We start from the raw sequence: 21531 nt of genomic DNA, 5'->3' as shown, positions 1-21531 counted from the left end.
TTTGTTTGCAATTACAGAGATCATACGTTTCCTGTAGGTCTTGACCAGGTTTGCACACACTGCAGCAGGGATTTTGGCCCACTCCTCCATACAGACCTTCTCCAGATCCTTCAGGTTTCGGGGCTGAGATCCCCAAAGCCTACAAGAATTCAGATAGTGAAACTCCACTCAGCTGGGATGGTGCTGTGCCTGATGTTGTTAACTTGGTTGAAGATGCTTTGTCAGTCTGGTCTGTGACAATCTACCAGGATTCTGATCAGTCGTCTGACACTACTAGTGTTGAGTCGGAAATTGAAAGTGTGCTGGCTCCGGATATGCTGATCTGTAGTACTCCCCAACCTGAGGTTAGACCTTTGAGCACGGTTGGTGCTGTCCGTGACATTCCTGCTAGGTTTTTGGGTGAGGGTGTTCGGACTAGACTAGGTAGATTTATTAATCCAGTGAATAGGCTAATCCAAACTATGTCTACACAGGAAATGAAACAATTCTTGGTTTCTCAGTGACGGTAGGATATTGCCTACCTTTTCTTTGTTGTGTGTATGTGGTAATCTAAGTGGGTCTTAGAGTGATTTGTGGGTTTGTCTAATATTTTTGACAATTCATGTAACTTTGTGTGTAGTTCATCAGCATAAAATGTATTTGGCATTTTTTGTATAGGGTTGAATAAGGGATTAGCTACCTCTTATTTTTCCTAATCCTTCACGGGATAGCTTTCCAGCTGATCGACCATTTGTGGGTCTAGAATTAAGGGACTACACTGGGTTACTCTGTCGCCCTGTGGGTGTGGAATGTTTTTTTTCTTTCTTTGCTTTGTTACCTTCGAGGTTATGTGTTTTGTTTTGTGTTTATAATATAGTGTAAAACAGTAGGGGTGAATGTAGTAGTGTGATGTTGTTCCCCTAGATTATGCACCAAATTGCACACAAGGACAGTTCAACTAGGCCAGGTCAAGAGGGGATGTTAATAAGTTAATAATAATAATAATAATAATAATAATTCAATGTGGTTTTTATTTAATTACAGCTGCATAGCTAATGTAATTTTTTGGTGTACAAACATTTTTATATATCTATATTGTAAATACACCTAATTGTAAAAGTTGTGTATATTTTGGTTTGGTCCATCGCGGGTTATCTGTATTTATGTACCCTCTTATTGTTCTCTTTTGCCTGTCCTTCAACTAGCAAGGTATGTTGTCCTTGGCGCCGTAATTTGTCAATGTAAAACTGTGGTAAAGTTACACAAAGTGCTGTTACGCAACTATAGGTTTTGTTACAATGTGGACAATATAAAGATTTATGTTAACAACTTTCACCAAGCTCGCTAATTTGGGTACCTATTGTAACTCGGGAGTATTTGGGTCAGTGTTTGAGTGAGTTTCTATGTGCTCACACAGGTGCCCGAGAGCTGTGGCTGCACCAAGGGCTAACCTATTGTGTGTTGTCTCTTCGTGTACAGGTATGTCATTTATTTTGTCAGAATTATGTTGAATATCATTTTACTTGTATTGTATAGTGTGTTGTTAGGCACTGAATGTGTGCATGCAGCACCTGTTCTCTTTTGCCTGACCTTCAACTAGCAAGGTGCCCGAGAGCTGTGGCTGCACCAAGGGCTAACATCATTTTTTTGTCTCTTCGTGTGCAGGTCGAATAAAAATTATCCAACCATCAGAATTCCAGTTGTGGCAGTGTCCTAATTAAAAGTACACAACGCAGAACGAACCACGCTGCATATGCATAATGATGTAGTAAACAACATCGCTCAGCGTGGGAACTTTTGGTGGGGGGGAAGTAGACTTTATAAGTCTCCATGGTGGGTAAAGACCATCACTTCGTTGTCTTGTTGGGAATAGTAATAATTTGTGACAGTACGCATTGTATTAGTCTAACGGTTGTTTTTAATTTAGTTTCTCACATTAAACAGACATTTGAGAAGGATTTGAGAAGCGAATTGCTTGCAGTTGTACCTATGACACACAGACACACTAAAGCTGTACAGTGTAGTTAGAAAAGTCCATTTACATTATTTGCAGATGTGTTCCCTTTTATTTACAAATCGAAAAATGTAACATTTGAAATGAATGTGGCAGAACAGTTAAGCATAGAGTTCCTGTGGGAGTCTTCTCCTTCAGTCTTTTTGCCTCCTATGCCTCGTTTCCTATTAGATGGGATTTTCCCAATGCCAAGTTCACCTGAGACAGCCACTATCCAGTGTCATGTGTTGCTGAATTACAGATCTCGCTATCCCAATGTCGCTGCTGTCCATGGTGCTGAAATATCCAATCTCGGCTATTTGCATACATAGGACCATCCACACTTGACACCACACACACAAGTTAATGCTAATATCACACACACTTTTGAACATTGCACAACCTGCAACAAGACACTGAAACAGCACTTAATTTCAAGTTTGTTTGTTTCTGAATAAAGATGCGAAGAATGAAATCAATGTGTGGAAGGAGATTGGACAATGTATAGGCATTCCCTATAGCTATATTTGACTGGAGCATGATCAGATTGCTTTGTTTCAGCCAGAATGGAAATTTGGTCTGAGAAACTATGCCCATTATAGCATGACTATTTCAGACAGAATTCACTTAATATTGTCTGTAAAAATATAAATAAGGCAATGTTTATATGACCCCCTTTCAAACATTCACATATTTATCATTTTCTTGCAGATATACAGTACATTCAGAAAGTATTCATACCCCTTAACTTATTCCACATGTTGTTTTCTTACAGCCTGAATTCAAAATGGATTCAATTATAATATTTTCTCTCACGCAGTTACATACAATACCCCATAATGACAAAGTGAAAAAACGTTTTTGAAATTTTTGCAAATGTATTGGAAATGAAATACAGAAATATCTCATTTATATAAGTATTCACACCCCTGAGTCGATTAAAGCTGTGTCTTTCTGGGTAAGTCTCCAAGAGCTTTGCACAACTGGATTGTAAAATATATGCAATATACATTATATAGACAGCCATTTTTTTTTTTGCCATAAGTTTTCAAGCCAAATTAAGTCAAAACTGTAACTAAGCCACTCAGGAACATTCAATGTCATCTTGGTAAGCAACTCCAGTGAATATTTGGCCTTGTGTTTTAGGTTATTGTCCTGCTGAAGAGGGAATTTGTCTCCCAGTGTCTGTTGGAAAGCAGACTGAACCAGGTTTTCCTCTAGGATTCTGACTGTACTTAGCTCTATTCTGTTTCTTTTTATCCTAAAAAAGTCTCTAGTCCTTGCCAATGACATGCATACCCATAACATGATGCAGCCACCACCATGCTTGGAAATATGAAGAGTGGTACTCAGTGATGTGTTGTGTTGGATTTGCCCCAAACATTACACTTTGTATTCAGGACATAAAGTTAATTTCTTTGCCACATTATTTGCAGTTTTACTTTAGTGCCTTATTGCAAACACAATGCATGTAAGGTTTCCTTCTTTTACATTTACATTTTAGTCATTTAGCAGACGCTCTTATCCAGAGCGACTTACAGTTAGTGAGTGCATACTCTGTCAATTAGGTTAGTATTGTGGAGTAACTACAATGTTGATGATTCATCCTCAGTTTTCTCCTATCAAAGCCATTAAACTTTCTAACTGTTTTAAAGCCACCATTGGCCTCATGGTGAAATCCCTGATAGTTTTCCTTCCTCTCCTGCAGCTGAGTTAGGAAGGACGCCTGTATTTTTGTAGTGACTGGGTGTATTAATACACCATCCAAAGCGTAATTAATACCTTCACCATGCTCAAAGGAATATTCAATGTCTGCTTTAATTGTACCCATCTACCAAAAGGTGCCCTACTTTGCGAGGCATTGGAAAACCTCCCTGGTCTTTGTGGTTGAATCTATGTTTCAAATTCACTGCTGGACTGAGGGACCTTATAGATAATTGTATGTGTGGGGTACAGAGATTATGTAGTCATTTTAAAATCACTATTATTGCACACATAGTGAGTCCATCTAACTGATTATGTGACTTGTGACATTTTTACTCCTGAGATTATTTAGGCTTGCCATAACAAAGGGGTTGAAAACTAATTGATTAGATTACTAGATACTAGACTCTGTCAATATGTTTTTGGAAGTGGCTCTGCATTTCTTGCATACACATCATATTTATGTAAGGATTATGACGACCTTCTAAAAGGACAAAGCTGTTTATGTGTGTTCCCTTGTCTCCACTGTCACCACATCCCTCGATGTGTGCAAACAGAGCATCTATATCAGGGATGGGCAACTCCAGTCCTCGGGACCTGATTGGTGTTACACTTGTTCCCCAGCCCCAGCTAACACGTTTGACTCTAATAATCAAGTACTCATGGGCTTCAGTTTAGAATGCAATAAGTTTAATCAGCTGTGTTTGCTAGGGATGGGGAAAAAGTGTGACACCACTCCGACCCCCAAGGACTGGAATTGTCCATGCCTGATCTATATGGTAGGACCAGTACCAGATTAATATGGAGGCGAAAGAAACGCACACCTATTTAGGCGAGATGCTGGCTATCGGAGTAGAACACTTGAAAAAGAAAAGGAGAGCCGCACACTCTAGGAGCTCAGATGCAATAATTTAATAACTTAATAACCAACGTCAGGATACCCTGATGAAGACAGCTTGTCTGTCGAAACTTTGGTTATTAGGTTATTAAATTATTGCATCTGAGCTCCTAGAGTGTGCGGAAAAAGTGTGACACCACTCCGGCCCCCAAGGACAGGAATTGTCCATCCCTGATCTATATGGTAGGAACTGTACCAGACCTGAATGAATGTGTCTGTTTTGAATATTCACGGAGACAGAATGATGTGGTTGATAGCAGAGACGTCATGCCCAAAGGGGGCACAGGGTCACCTGCCCCCTCAGATTTGTGATGTTTAAATTTGTCTTGTTATTTTTTCTCTGTCATACTACTAACCATGAAGTTGGCTTTAGCTAGCCCAGATAGGATCCCATTCTCCCAACCTAATAACTACACTGAACAAAAATATTAACGCAATATGTAAAGTGTTGGTCCCATGTTTCATGAGCTGAAATAAAAGCGTGAAATATTTTGTTCGCACAAAAAGCTTATTTTTCTCAAATTGTGTGCACACATTTGTTTTCATCCCTGTAAGCGAGCATTTCTCCTTTGCCAAGATAATCCATCCACCTGACAAATATGGCATATCAAGAAGCTGATTAAACAGCATGATAATTACACAGGTGCACCTTGTGCTGAGGATAATAAAATGCCACTCTAAAATGTGCAGTTTTGTCACACAACACAATGCACAGATGTTTCAAGTTTTGAGGCAGCGTGCAATTGGCTTACGGACTGCAGGAATGTCCACCAGAGCTGTTAACAGATATGTTTATGTTAATTTCTCAACCATAAGCCAAGGCGGCTTTAGAGAATTTGGCAGTACTTCTAACTGGCCTCACGACTTCAGACCACTTGTAAAGCAGCGTATGGGCGAGCTGTTGGCTGATGTCAACGTTGTGAATGCTCCATGGTGGCAGTGGGGTTATGGTATGGGCAGGCATAAGCTACAGACAATGAACACAATTGCATTTATCGATGACAATTTGAATGCACAGATATACCGTGGGATAGTGTACGTGCACAAAGTGAGTTTGTAACATGTATATCATTCTTACTTGTTGTTCTTTATATTTACTACCATTGCCTATTGTAAGTTGCCTCTCTGTGTTTTACTGTGTTGTGTAATACTCCGCAGGTAGCATTATGCCATTAATACAGCCCTTCCTTTGTTAATAGCGTTGTTGCTCTACTTGTGCTATCAGATATTGTGCATATTCATTACCCCTGTTATCTGTCCATTACAGGACCACTATCATTCCACTACCTTTCCATGTCCATTTCATCCGTGTGTGTCAATAAAGTATCCTTGAATGTAACTCTGAGGTTGCCTTATTCCCCTCTTACCGGGGGAGGTGAAAGCGCAACCTGGTCTCAGAACATTTCGTATTATTCTGTATGTACAAAGCTGTGATCAAGGCAAAGGGTGGCTACTTTGAAGAATCTCAAATCTGAAATATATTTTGATATGTGTAACACATTTTGGGTTACTACATGATGCCATATGTGTTATTTAATAGTTTTGATGTCTTCACTATTATTCTACAATGTAGAAAATACACAAGACACAGAGGAGGAGAAACTATCCAACACCCTGGGAGAGAGAACGAGTGACCTCAGTCGAACTCACAGCCAGAAAGATGGGTTAGATACAGGAGAGGAGGAGGTTACCCCGGATGCCATCACCCCTGCTCCTGTGAACAAGGAATGAGAGGGGAAGCCTTCTAATCAGGCCAACGGGCAGGCGGAGCGAGAGGTCATAGTGATAGTGATTCACACCCAGAGAGAGACAGACAACCCATACAACCTCTTGGCTGAGATTAACCACACAGAGGTAGAGGCAGAGTGCCTTCAGGGCAAGCCAGTCAGCCTGCCTGCTCTGATCCTCAAGTCAATTGTATTTAAATTCATATTCATTAAAGATTTTTAGTCAAGACTTGAAAAGTGCCATTTATTTCAAATGATAATTATTCAGTGTCTGCAACCCTCAAGAACCAGGGTGAGTCTGGGTCCCCCTTTAACTGGGCAAACACAACTTGCATATTGTCATAGACTAGGCCGAAACGTTAATCTTTTAACCTTGCTTAAATAAAACAATGCATTTTTAATAGTGAGCAAGAGTTTTCTATGATGATTAAAGTTTTTTTGTCGCGCCCTCCACTTTTTTGTCAAATAATACATCTAAAAAAAATGTAATAAGTTAATTATTAAAAGCATTAAAATTGGGATTGGGATGTTTCCCACCTATTTATATAACCTACTCCACAAAGTTTAGAGAAATGTTCTGAAATTAATTAAGAATTAAACAGAAGAAAATCAGAATTGAAGGCAACTATAATGCAAAGAATTTAATGGTATATGGTTCAATCCTGTTTCTGGTCTAATGAATAGTTAATATTGTTCCTCCTCTTCCTTGTGGCAAGCGCAGCAGCACACTGCCCTCCAAAGCCTGCAAAAAAAACGCTGGACTGCCCCTTTCCTCGCCCTGGATGGAACATCCAGGGTCACGTCCTTGGTGACGTGTGGGGTGACGTCCAGGGTGACCACAGCATCATCCTCTGGAAAGGGACAAAAGCGGGACAGAATGTAAATAAATGCAAACCGTAGGTTCTAAACACTGGCCAGTTGAATGGGATCTTTTATTTCAGCTCATGAAACATGGGACCAACACTTTACATGTTATCATGATGAACGGCACCTGTCAGAGTGCTTTCTATAAGTCTTACTCACCTGCTTGGATGTCAGATGGCAGAGTGGCGTAGACGGCCACCATGAGAGGCTTTTCTTCAGGTGTGACGTCCACAACCTCCAAGAGTGAAGAAGCAGGGTATGCATCTGTGTTAGGGGTGAGGTCCACAAGCTCCAGGTGGGAAGAAGCAGGATCTGCCTCTGTGTTTGGGGTGATGTCCACAACCTCTAGGTGGTAAGAAGCCGGGTCTGCATCTGTGTTAGGGGTGATGTCCACAAACTCCAGGTGGGAAGAAGCAGGATCTGCCTCTGTGTTAGGGTTGATGTCCACAACCTTCAGGTGGGAAGAAGCCGGGTCTGCCTCTTTGTTAGGGGTGATGTCCACAAGCTCCAGGTGGGAAGAAGCCAGGTGTGCCTCTTTGTTAGAATTGATGTCCGCAATCTCTAGGTGGGAAGAAGCCGGGTCTGCCTCTGTGTTTGGGGTGATGTCCACAAGCTCCAGGTGGGAAGAAGCCGGGTCTGTCTCTGTGTTAGGGGTGGTTTCCACAACCTCCTGATAGGAAGAAGCCGGGTCTAACTCTGTGTTAGGGGTGATGACCACAAACTTCAGGTGGGTAGAAGCCGTCTCAGCCTCTGTGTTAGGGGTGATGTCCACAAGCTCCTTGTGGGAAGAAGCCAGGTGTGCCTCTTTGTTAGGGGTGATGTCCACAACCTCCAGGTGGGAAGAAGCAAGGTGTGCCTCTTTGTTAGGGGTGATGTCCACAACCTCCAGGTGAGAAGAAGCCGGGTCTGCCTCTGTGTTAGGGGTGATGTCCACAACCTCCAGGTGGGAAGATGCTGGGTCTGCCTCTGAGTTATGGGTGATGTCAACAACCATACGGTGGGAAGAAGCAGGGTCTGACTCTGTGTTAGGGGTGATGTCCACAAACTTCAGGTGGGTAGAAACCGTCTCAGCCTCTGTGTTAGGGGTGACGTTCACAACCTCCAGGTGGAAAGAAGCCAGGTGTATCTCTTTGTTAGGGTTGATGACCGCAATCTCTAGGTGGGAAGAACCCGGGTCTGCCTCTGTGTTTGGGGTGATGTCCACAAGCTCCTGATGGGAAGAAGCCAGGTGTGCCTCTGTGTTAGGGGTGATGTCCTCAACTTCCAGGTGGTAAGATACCGGGTCTGCCTCTGTGCTACGGGTTTTGTCAGCAACCTCCAGGTGGGAAGAAGCCAGGTGTGCCTCTGTGTTAGGGGTGATGTCCAAAACCACTATGTGGGAAGAAGCCGGGTCTTCCTCTCTGCTACAGGTGATGTCAACAACATCTAGGTGGGGAGAAGCTGGGTCAAACTCTGTGTTAGGGGTGAATCCCTCAACCTCCAGGTGGGCAGAAGCCGGGTCTTTCTCTGTGTTAGGGGTGATGTCCACAACCTCCGGGTGGGAAGAAGCTGGGTCTGCCTCTGTGTTATGGGGGATTTCCACAACCTCCAGGTGGGAAGAAGCCTGGTCTGCATCTGTGTTAGGGGTGACAATTAAAATCCTGATTGGCTCTACTACTACAAGGCACCAGGATGTCATGACAAAAGGCATCTGTCAGAGTGCTTTCTATGAGTGCTACTCACCTGCTTGGATATCAGCTGGTAGTGTGGCGGAGAAGGCCACCACTAGGACAGGGGGAACTCGCAGGGTGTCTGCAGTAGGCTGGAAGTAGCTTTTCACCTCGTCCTCCACAAAGGCACAGACAGAGCTCATAAAAAAAGGGGTCTTGAGGTCATCCAGGGAGAAGGACTGGCTGATTCTCCCGAGGATCGACCTCACAGAGTCAAAAGCAGCAGCCCGGGAGAAAGGGGTGTGAGGAGAAGAGGCCTTCAACGTGTTGGAGAGCTTCTCCCCTACGGCCACCACCATACTCACAGCCATCCCGCTTAGGAGGATGGGGTGATCTGAATGGCCTTCCTCTGGCTGAAGCCACAGGGCCAGGAGGATCCTAGGCACCAGCTCCACCACCACCTGGGATGGGCTGAGCAGGTTGCTACAGGGCTTATTGGACAGCTTGTCCAGAATGCTCCTCACAGCTCTCTCCACGATGATGTGGACCTTGGGGTCGCTGAAATCAACAAAAAGCAGCAGAGAAAGCTAAACGATGTGCAATGTTCACACAGAGAACACTGCCCTAGTTATTTTCTGCATAGCTCCAGATGTGTAGATGAATGGAGCAAGCTGTATGCAGGGCAATACATGGAACTCACATGTCAGCGCCAGCTGGAGAGGTGGTGTGCATAGAGCGGCGGAGCTTGCAGACAGCCTTGTGCTCCATGTCAATCATTTTTAGGCAGGTGTTTACTTCCCAGGTCTGCCGTAGGAAACAGGAAGTCCCATTAGTGTAATTTCACAACAGATATATTCTGCTGTACTGACTAGTTGTTGAAAGGCTATAAAGGAGCTCACTGACTGATAGTCTAAGTCTCTAACTCTCATTCTCTTACCAGCCGAGCGAGTTCGTTCCCCTCCTCCAGGGTTTCCTTCCACACCCTTCAAATAAAACACAAAGCATTTCAACTTTCCTGGCTTCCTATTTATCTGTTGTTTATTTTACCCACACCTCCTGGAGTGCTGCTGGTGACAGAGAATGGCAGTGAAGGTGAGAGCTGACGTGGTACTCACCTCTCCCTAAGGGATTTTTTGCCCTGAGACACCAGCCAGTCGCTCATGTGCTCCATGGTGACATGGGGCGAGACCTGGCCTCGACTCTGGAGCAGCAGATAGTGGACCATGAACTTCTTCTGCAAGATGAGGTAAGGTGTGAGACCGTGCCACTAAAGACCATATAATGTGCTTTCAGAAGGGCCTCTCGCAACATTTCACAACTGCTCATGTCTCACAATTTGCAAGTGATATTAAAAACTCTTATGACCATCTTCTCTAAACTGTCTTGAAATAAAACTCTTGTTTTGGGATTAAATCTATCTCTTTTTTTCTGTGGTTACTTTTTTTGTGGGATGAATCTTACCTGTTTATTGTAATATGCTTCCTCCCAGCAGGCCTGCAGAGTCTGAAAATAAAGGCTGCTTCTACAGAATTCCTTTGAAGATAATTAAAACAATTATGCTTTATTAGGTACATTATGCACAGGCATTTACAGTATGCCAAAAGGAATATCTCCTAAGATTACCTTAGTGGGACCATAAGTGAACTCAGGAATGCTCCCAACCCTATCCATGGTCAGAGGGGGACGAAATGCAGCGCTATAAATATACGGGATGCTCTAGAGATAACAGGAATGACTTAAAGTCGCGAATGATCAATGCCTGTGGAGTCGTCCAATATGCTGCGCTGAGAATTGAGTTGTAGGCGATATTTGGATATGTTTGGCGCAATTTACATGTTTACATTCTATTGCCATGGAGAAATTGAGTTTCTAGAACCTGTTTTCTTCTATGTCTTTATTTCGTGAAATATTAAGATCTTTATTTTGTCATAATGTGTATATGAGGACGTTGGAGCCCGTTCCGATTCATGACGCGGTTATCCAGGTGCATGTTGCATAGACCTACTAATCCAACCTTGGCTTACAAGTTAAATTAAATTAGTATATATGCCTATACAAATCTATTGACCACATCCATTTAAATCAATGATTGTCAATTGAAAATGTGGTAGTTGTGTTATCCTGTTGTGCGTGTCAGGGCTCCTCTTAAGCACGTTATTCCAATATTTCCTAGAATTGACGCAGGTTACACTTTTGCAAAACTACTAGGTTAAAAATAAGAGCATGAATGACAATAAAGGTATGACTTGAATTATATGTGTAGTAGTGTGATGTTGTTCCCCTAGATTATGCACCAAATTGCACACAAGGACAGTTCAAGTAGGCCAGGTCAAGAGGGGATGTTAATGAATTAATAATAATAATAATTCAATTTGGTTTCTTTATTTAATTAAAGCTGCATAGCTAATGTTATTTTTTGGTGTACAAACATTTTTATGTATCTATATTGCAAATACACCTAATTGTAAAAGTTGTGTATATTTTGGTTTGGTCCATCGCGGGTTATCTGTATTTATGTACCCTCTTATTGTTCTCTTTTGCCTGACCTTCAACTAGCAAGGTATGTTGTCCTTGGCGCCGTAATTTGTCGATATAAAACTGTGGTAAAGTTACACAAAGTGCTGTTACGCAACTACAGGTTTTGTTACAATGTGGACAATATAAAGATGTATGTTAACAACTTTCACCGAGCTCGCTAATTAGGGTACCTATTGTAACTCGGGAGTATTTGGGTCAGTGTTTGAGTGAGTTTCTATGTGCTCACGCAGGTGCCCGAGAGCTGTGGCTGCACCAAGGGCTAAGCTATTGTGTGTTGTCTCTTCGTGTACAGGTATGTCATTTATTTTGTCAGAATTATGTTGTATATCATTTTACTTGTATTGTATAGTGTGTTGTTAGGCACTGAATGTGTGCATGCAGCACCTGTTCATTTTTGCCTGACCTTCAACTAGCAAGGTGCCCGAGAGCTGTGGCTGCACCAAGAGCTAACATATTGTGTGTTGTCTCTTCGTGTGCAGGTCGAATAAAAATTATCCAACCATCAGCATTCCAGTTGTGGCAGTGTCCTAATTACGTGACCTGCCGACTGGTCAGCTCAAGCCGACCGCCGGAGCTGTGCATGTGGATGAGGTGCACGACCTGCGCATGTGAATTTGTTGATGGCTTACTGTAAGTGAATATATACTGTAAACAGTGAAAGTGAATGTAGCATATTCATTAGATACAGGTATTCGTGCTTATTTGTATGTTTTGGATGAATTTGTTTATTGCATTACATTTTTTTGGTATTTGAATGCACTAAATTACATTGTATTTTAGTGCTCTGTTGAGCCATGGAAGATTCTCAAATCCATAAGACGTGTTATGCTGTGGATTTTAGTGTGGGTAGAGGGAGGGGTGTCCTTCCATTTACACCAATTGTACAGTCAGCTCCTGGGAGTAGAGCGTTTGCTAGTCCTGAGTTTGCAAGCACTGGGAGGCACGAATACCTGTATCTAATGAATATGCTACATGTTTGTTCCACCTGACCAGGGTATCCCACCTCTGTCTTTTGATGTACCATCATCCACAGTACTCGGTGATAATGGGACGCCTCCGAGTCAGCTTAGTGACCTTATTAAGCAGATTGGTTCAGAGATAGGAGAATCTATCAGAGCGAGTTTACTGCAGCCTGGGGTTTCAAGTCTTTCTCCTGCCCGTCCCCCTCACCAACCCCAGCAGTTTCCCCTGCCTGAGCAGTGTGGGTCAACCTTTATTGATGCGTCCAAGCTGAATCTGGTTGTGAAGTCAGATGTTAGTGCTCCACCTCTTTTTAGGGGTGATGGCTCAGATAAGTACTCTGTCCTGGAGTGGGAGGAGTTAATGGAAGTCTACCTAGAGAAGAGGGGTTACACTGGGTCTGGGAATGTTGGGGAGGTGATGTCTAGGCTCATGGGGAGGGCACGTGATGTGACCAAAGTCTGTAAGCGTAACAACCTTGTTGTCACAGATGTTAAGGCGGTGTTCAGTGTTTTCAAGCAACACTTTGGGGATACTGTCTGCTCAGGTATGCCATTAGCTGATTTCTATTCAATCAAACCATATGCTAATGAGGGTCCAATAGATTTCTGGATTAGGCTTAACAAAGCTGCAGAGGCAGCCAAAAGTACCTTGTGAGTGAGGACAGGACCTTACCCAATCAGTGCTTAGAGTTGGCAGTCATGTTTGTACGCAACTGTCCTGATAAAGAGTTGGCCCAAGTGTTCAAGAGCAAACCCATTCGTGACTGGACAGCCAGTGAGGTACAGGATCGGTTGGATGAACTGTTAAGGGAACGTAAAGCATGTAGAACACAACTTTCACAGCAGGTTGCTGCTGTTTTTGACTGCCCTCAGGAGGGAGTGGGTCCTGTGAAAAGACCTAATGTGTCATCTTTTTCTCAATGTGGCCGTGAACCAGACCAGGCATCATCTGTATCTGAGGGTGGGACATTAAATAAAATTTTGACTTTGTTAGAGAAGGCTCTGGTCAGCAATACTCAGCAATACTCAGTCTGTGAGTGGCACAGTGGTCTAAGGCACTACATCGCAGTGCTAGCTGTGCCACTAGAGATCCTGGTTTGAATCCAGGCTCTGTCGTAGCCGGCCGCGACCGGGAGACCCATGGGGCGGCGCACAATTGGACCAGCGTCGCCTAGGGTAGTGGCGGGAATGGCCGGCTCAGTTCGTAGTGCATGGTGTTTGCAACGCCAGGGTTGTGGGTTTGATTCCCACGGGGGGTATGAAAAAATAAAAATAACGTATGCACTAACTGTAAGTCGCTCTGGATAAATGCGTCTGCTAAATGACTTAAACATGTTAAATGTAGAGGGCCCCGTAAACAGTTCCACAAATGTCAGCATGAGTGCGCTGACTGTGGAAGCACTAATCACTGGACCAAAGCTCACTGTCAGATGCACCAGCTGTGCGTCAAGTGCTTTTCTCCGGGCCACATGAGCTTTGACTGTAGTGAGGCTGGGCAGCGACAGAACCCTGCATGTGGACAGACTGGCAGGTCTCAGGAAAACTAGAAAGCCTCCGTTCTGAGGAGGGCAATGTGGGGCATTCTTATTTTTCCTCCACTGATGATGATATCCAATCTGTTTATTCTTACTTTTGTGAGTCAGTACCCAAGAACAACACAGTCATTTTTCAGAACACAATGAGAATTACTCAGAATGACAGTTTGTTTTACACCACTGTGCTAGTACAGGATAAAGTTGAGCTGAAGGGGATGTTAGATAGTGGGTCCATGGCTACTACTCTGCGCGCAGATATTGTACCTCGGTTGAGGGAGGCAGGAGTGGTAGAGGGGAACTTTCTAGCTCCTTCAGACATCATCCTGGTGTGTTGTGGTGGGAACAAACTAGCCCAGTGGGCATGTGTGACTTAAAAATGCAACTTTATGGCTTCTGTTATGTAGTCCCAGTGCTTATTGTTGATGGGCAGGTTGATGAACTCATTGTGGGAACTAATGTGTTGAAGTCTCTGATTAGACAGTGAGTTTCTATGTGCTCACGCAGGTGCCCGAGAGCTGTGGCTGCACCAAGGGCTAAGCTATTGTGTGTTGTCTCTTCGTGTACAGGTATGTCATTTATTTTGTCAGAATTATGTTGTATATCATTTTACTTGTATTGTATAGTGTGTTGTTAGGCACTGAATGTGTCCCCTGTCGGTCTGTCCCCCTGTCGGTCTGTCACCTGTTTTTCTGTCTGTGTCCCAGGAGCCAGAGTAAATGCCAAAGACAACAAGTGGCTCACTCCTCTGCACCGGGCCTTGGCTTCCTGCAGTGAGGTACGTGTACTGATACTGTCAGCCCTCACACACACTCCTGTGCATATGTGTTTGACTGTTAAGTGTGTTGTGATTTTTAAATGCACTTTAAACAAAGTTGAACATGATTTGTTCAACTTTGGACTGTGGTCCTCTGTAGCTCAGCTGGTAGAGCACGGCGCTTGTAACGCCAAGGTAGTGGGTTCGATCCCCGGGACCACCCATACACAAAAATGTATGCACGCACGACTGTAAGTCGCTTTGGATAAAAGCGTCTGTTAATGGCATATTATTATTATTATTTGAACTGTGTTCCTGTAGGAGGCTGTCCAGGTGTTATTGAAACACTCTGCTGATGTGAACGCCAGGGACAAGAACTGGCAAACGCCGCTCCACATCGCTGCGGCCAATAAGGCAGTCCGCTGTGCCGAGGCCCTGGTCCCTCTCCTCAGCAACGTGAACGTGTCAGACCGGGCCGGGCGCACGGCGCTGCACCATGCAGCCTTCAGTGGACACCAGGAGGTTAGCAATTAGCATGGACATGATTACACACTGTAGTCTACACTTTATACCTGTCCTATCCCCATGTTGAGCTTACTGTGCATCCGATTACTTACAATGGTTGAATGTAGGGCTGTGACAACCGTGACATTGACGGTTTTGGATGAAGAACACCATGAAAATAAAATTACCGTCAAAACCAAAAAGAAGTATGATTTTCTCTCCATAAAATGTTTTATCACCTTTATTTTAATGTAGATATACTTTATCCATAGCGGGAGTGTTAACTATTGATTATATGGTATTGTTTTGCTGACTTAGTTGGAGGAGATATAGACAGTTTAATAGATGGACTATCTTTTGATGCACCGCAATCACCAAATCTGCTCTATGCGCGAATAGGAGAGAATCTTTGAAGGTCAATTCAGGTTAATTGAAGAGGGGGGGGGGGGGGGGGGGGATGAGGTGAAAAGTGGGGACCGGGGGTAACTATAGTACCTCTAGATCTATAGCCTACAGGCTGGGGGTGGGTGGGTAGCCTCTGACCTCTGACCTTCACCTCTGACCTTTTTCATTGTTACAGTAGATCAGAGGAGTGAGGTGAAAAAGATGGCTCTCATAGCAAAAAAAAAAACATAACAACCTGTTTGGGCACATTTCAGTTTCACACCTAACGACGATGGAGAACCAGATGACTTGGCCAGCCTGTTTGCAGAATATGCGCAAAACCCATAGGCTACCTACTAAGAATTCCAGCACCACAAACGGGACACCGATAAGTGGCGAGCACTGCCAGACACTGGAACTCGTTATTTAGTCATAGGAATGGTGCCTTTACGAACGGTGGAGAAACCCGCCTTCAAATAAATGCTCTGGAAATTTGACAGACTATACGAGTTACCGGGGAGAAAGTATTTGTCTCAAACAGCGGTCCCTACCTTGTTCAACAAGGTGAAGGGGGAGGTTCAGGCATGTCACGGTTTCGGCCGAGGCGGCTCCTCCTCCTTGTTCGGGCAGGTTTCGCCGGTCGTCGTCTCCGGAGTTCTAGCTGCCACCGCTCGATGTTTCTTGTTTGTTTGGTTTTGTCTGTTAGTCACACCTGTTTTGTGTTAGGTCTCATTTAGCACCCTATTTAGTTTCCTTGTTGTTAGGTTTGTGTTGTGTGTGATTGTTCGTGTCGTGGTTGCGCTACCCGTGTCGGTACGCTATTTTTCCTGAGCTTCCTCCTCGTTTTGTGAGGAGAGATTTACGCACCTGTGTGTGCGCTTGTATTTTACGCCTGTGTGCGTCTTTTGCCTCCGGGCTGTTTTGGATTAATTTTCGTGCTCAGTAAAGTCTTGTTGGACTTACCCTCTGCTGCCTGCGCCTGATTCTACACCACACCCATACACAGCACCGTGACAAGGCAGAGCTAAAGGACGTAGATTTGTTTATTTTTGCACTGAATATGGACATGTGGTCAAGTGTAAATATGACTCCTTACATGAACCTAACAGTGCACTATCTGACGAAAGACTGGACACTGAAATCCAACTGTTTGGAAACAACCTACATTCCGGAATTCCTTGACTGGGCCCTTGACGAAAATCTAATGTCCTGTATCGCCACAGACAACAGGGCCAACATTGTGGCTGAAGTGAGGCAACTGAACTGGCCTTGGCTAAATTGCTTTGGCCACAATCTCCATCTCGCTGTCACCATCAATGTGAAGCCAGAGCACAGGCCGTGTTCTAGGCCTATGTAGAACTCTGGTGGGCACTTTTTAGCAGAGCTGGCGATTTAAAAGAGGGACCTAGTAAGGCCCAGACCGAGCTGAACCTCCCAATTCACAACCTCATTCTTGTGAGAAATTAAGTTTTAATAACTAAGCTGTAATAACCATTTATAGGCTATTCAATGTTAAAAGAATAAGCTATGCAAAATTATTGTTCATGAATAATTGTAATTCAGATGCCCGAGCAAATAAACAAACAAAATAGGCTAGTTTCCTTGAATCACTTAATGTTGCATTACCATAGGCCCATTGTTTTATTTAGCCAATCATACTCTAATTAAACCACTGATTATAATGAGTTAATAATGAGAATATAGAACATATTCTGGGAATCCTACATGTTACGTGTGTATACTATACCAGAAAGCATGATCATTAGCTTCTTCTGGATTGTTTTAAATCGCGTAGCCTGTCGGAAGGCAGCGGGTGCGGCGAATAGGCTTCCAAATAGATGACTGTTGAGTTGTGAATGTCAGTGAAAGAGAGGCTCAACCAGGCATATCGCAATTTTTCAAAATACAATGGAGGGAAAACAGTTTGGAAAGCAATTGGCTTATTGCTTCAAAGAGAAGAAGATGAAAATACTAATGTCTTTTTAATGATCAAAATCCTCAACTTAATTGAGGGAACAGTATTATTGGCATCGGCTATATCCCCGGTGAGTGTGCATATTCACTGTCTTTATCACTGGGTCAGTGCCACTTGAAAGTCGTGTTGAAAAAGATTCTGCTAATCTCTCTAGTCATATAAAGTGTAGTAGAATTGCGTGATTTTAAAATAATAAAAGGCCACATTTTTCCAGTGAAAAGAAACCTACTCCACCACCCGCTGCATTGAACAGCCTGTGATTGAGTTATATTATTAGCCTAAATTATGACTATCCAATTTACTAATCACATTAGGAATAGTCAGCTATTTTACATAAGTTCCGAGCTGGTCATGGGTGCACTTCAGCCACGCTCAAGGTCCTAAACGATATTATAACCGCAATTGATAATAGACAGTACTGTGCAGCCGTCTTCATCGACCTGGCCAAGGCTTTCGACTCTGTCAACCACCGCATTCTTATTGGCAGACTAAATAGCCTTGGTTTCTCAAATGACTGCCTCGCCTGGTTCACCAACTACTTCTCAGATAGAGTTCAGTGTGTCAAATCGGAGGGCCTGTTGTCTGGACCTATGGCAGTCTCTATGGGGGTGCCACAGGGTTCAATTCTTGGGCCGACACTTTTCTCCGTGTATATCAATGATGTCGCTCTTGCTGCTGGTGACTCTCAGATCCACCTCTACGCAGACGACACCATTTTGTATACATCTGGCCCTTCATTGGACACTGTGTTAACAAACCTCCAAACGAGCTTCAATGCCATACAACACTCCTTCAGTAGCCTCCAACTGCTCTTAAACACTAGTAAAACTAAATGTATGCTTTTCAATCGAACGCTGCTGGCACCCGCCCACCCGACTAGAATCACCACTCTCGACGGGTATGACCTAGAGTATGTGGACAACTACAAATACCTAGGTGTCTGTTTAGACTGTAAACTCTCCTTCCAGACTCACATAAAGAATCTCCAATCCAAAGTTAAATCTAGAATCGGCTTCCTATTTCGCAAACAAAGCCTCCTTCACTCATGCTGCCAAACATGCCCTCGTAAAACTGACTATCCTACCGATCCTTGACTTCGGCGATGTCATTTACAAAATAGCCTCCAACACTCTACTCAGCAAACTGGATGTAGTCTATCACAGTGCCATCCGTTTTGTCTCCAAAGCCCCATACACTACCCACCACTGTGACCTGTACGCTCTTGTTGGCTGGTCCTCACTACATGTTCGTCGTCAAACCCACTGGCTCCAGGCCATCTATAAATCACTGCTAGGCAAATCCCCGCCTTATCTTAGCTCATTGGTCACCATAGCAGCACCCACCCGTAGTCTGCGCTCCAGCAGGTATATCTCACTGGTCATTCCCAAAGCCAACACCTCCTTTGGCCGCCATTCCTTCCAGTTCTCTGCTGCCAATGACTGGAACGAATTGCAAAAATCTCTGAAGCTGGAGACTCTTATCTCCCTCACTAACTTTAAGCATCAGTTGTCAGAGCACCTTACCGATCACTGCACCTGTACACAGCCCATCTGAAATTAGCCCACCCAACTACCTCATCCCTATATTGTTATTTATTTTGCTCTTTTGCACCCCGGTATCTCTATTTGCACATAATCTCTTGCACATCTAGCATTCCAGTGTTAATACTATTGTAATTATTTTGCACTATAGCCTATTTATTGCCTTACCTCCATAACTTGCTACATTTGCACACACTGTATATATATTTTCTGTTGTATTTTTGACTTTATGTTTTTTTACCCCAAATGTAACTCTGTGTTGTTTTTATCGCACTGCTTTGCTTTATCTTGGCCAGGTCGCAGTTGTAAATGAGAACTTGTTCTCAACTGGCTTACCTGGTTAAATAAAGGTGAACAATTTTTTTTTTTTTAAATAAGTTTGCAAATGTGATGATGCATGGAATGCTTGATATTTTTCATGGAGAAAATTAGCTTCCCCAGACTTGAGAGCAAGACTGGCCTAAACGCGCTAATGTTTTCCTTTGCTAATGTCCGTCCCGCCCCCCTGTCAGCTGTCAGTTTTGTCGATGACCACGTACATAAGACACGCCAATCACCGACACCTGAAGTTCCATGACCATCACAGCCCTAGTTGTATGCTTGAGTTTGTTCAGAGGAGGCTTTTAATAAAATCCGATCTGAGTGTGAAATGCCTTACTGAGGGTAAATGGAAGCTCCTCTTGTGCCCGGCTCAGCCTTATACAGTTTAAGGTACTTTACCGTATCCATTTCAGTAAGGCCAGATTGTCCAAATTCTACCCAAATATTGATGGTACATGTGACAGGTGTAAAAGCTCCTTGGCGGACTTGACCCACATGTTCTGGTCCTGTCCCCGTCTGGCAGATTATTTGTCCACTATTTAAAACCCTTTCTGAAGCATTTGATATAAAGTTGCAGCCTAGTGCAGAAATTGCTATTTTTGGAGTACCAAACAACAATCCTTCTCTGACCAATAGACAGCTAGATGCCATTGCCTTTGCCTCCATGTTAGCCCGCAGAAGGATTTTATTGGATTGGAAATCTATCAATCCTCCCTTAGCCTCTCTTTGGCTCAAAGATCTGAAGCTGTTCCTAAAATGAGAAAAAATGAAGTTACCATTCGAGGGTCAACCAACTCATTTTATTCCTCCTGGGACCCGATGATATCCTATTTTGAACAGCTCCAAACACTTCCTCCAGATTAGTACTCTTGGCCCCACCTTGAGATTACTGCTATATAGGCCTATAAAATCACTTAATCACCTGAAATTGTTAGGCTATTACATTTTTGCTTGAAGTAACGTTGTTGTATACTTTTGTTTTGTTTTCTGACATGTAACTCAATTACTTTCCCTTTCTTTTTAAATGTGTTTGGAGGCATTCTGGGGGGAGGGGGAGGTCAAAGGGGGACTAAAAGGGGAGAAATGTACCATGTCTTTACATGTTATCTTTCATTCATTGTGAATACAAAATATATAATTTTAAAGGGAAGGCTTTGAAGCCAGATTTAGCGGATTTTGCTGTTTAGTTTTCCTCAACCTGTGTTTTGTTTCTCTCTCCTCTCCCTGTTAGATGGTGAGGCTGCTTCTCTCCAGAGGAGCCAACATTAATGCCTTTGACAAGAAGGATCGCCGAGCAATCCACTGGGCTGCTTACATGGGTGATGAGTTTACCACATCATTTACATTCTGACTAATGTCCTTTATACCAATGAATGAATGAATGAATGGACTGTGTTAGTCTCACAGCTCAGCTGTATGAGCCACGTCTAGTGTGTTATTATGTCAGAATCATGTACTAAGTAGGTTGATTAGATGTTTTCAGTTGTACTAACATGATGTAGGTGTTGCTTATGGTGCTGTGTACCACTGTAAACTAATCTATCTCTCCCTCTCTCTGCCTATCTCTCTGTGTTTGTATCTCTGTTTCTCTCTTAACCCCCTTACTATCTCCCTCCCCTCTCTCTCTCTCTCTCTCTCTCTCTCTCTCTCTCTCTCTCTCTCTCTCTCTCTCTCTCTCTCTCTCTCTCTCTCTCTCTCTCTCTCTCTCTCTATTTATCCCTCCCCCTCTCTCTCTACCATAGGGCACATTGAGGTGGTGAAACTGCTGGCCTCTCATGGATCAGAGGTGTCCTGTAAAAACAAGAAGGCCTACACCCCTCTCCACTCTGCAGCCTCCAGTGGAATGATCAGTGTGGTCAAGTACCTCCTGGACCTTGGTGTGGATGTGAGTCAACACGCATTCAAATGTGTAGGGGGTTTTCATAATAGTAATGAAGAGAGAGAGGTTAGAGCCAGTGATTTGGACCAGGGGGTTTTCATAACCAAGTAATGAAGAGAGAGAGGTTGGACCAGGGGGTTTTCATAACCAAGTAATGAAGAGAGAGAGGTTGGACCAGGGGGTTTTCATAACCAAGTAATGAAGAGAGAGAGGTTGGACCAGGGGGTTTTCAGAACCAAGTAATGAAGAGAGAGAGGTTGGACCAGGGGGTTTTCATAACCAGGTAATGAAGAGAGAGAGGTTGGACCAGGGGGTTTTCATAAC

At 43.6% G+C, this 21531-nt stretch overlaps 2 pseudogenes across 2 annotated transcripts in view; both read left to right on the top strand.

Moving 5' to 3' along the window:
• The window catches only part of LOC311121744 (2-hydroxyacyl-CoA lyase 1-like), a 73058-nt pseudogene that overhangs the window by 11033 nt on the left and 40494 nt on the right, over positions 1–21531 (top strand). The gene's annotated exons all lie outside the window — the stretch shown is intronic.
• The window catches only part of LOC311121748 (serine/threonine-protein phosphatase 6 regulatory ankyrin repeat subunit A-like), a 43455-nt pseudogene continuing 36414 nt past the window's right edge, over positions 14491–21531 (top strand). The window contains exons 1-5 of the transcript in view: positions 14491–14521; positions 14554–14624; positions 14925–15125; positions 20560–20647; positions 21071–21222. The product of the transcript in view is annotated as a serine/threonine-protein phosphatase 6 regulatory ankyrin repeat subunit A-like (transcript). The remainder of the gene's footprint in view (positions 14522–14553; positions 14625–14924; positions 15126–20559; positions 20648–21070; positions 21223–21531) is intronic.

This window comes from Coregonus lavaretus (genome assembly GCF_964263955.1).
Source record: "Coregonus lavaretus genome assembly, contig: HAP1_SCAFFOLD_507, whole genome shotgun sequence".
Lineage (NCBI taxonomy): Eukaryota > Metazoa > Chordata > Actinopteri > Salmoniformes > Salmonidae > Coregonus > Coregonus lavaretus.
This window is presented reverse-complemented; position numbering and strand designations above follow the sequence as displayed.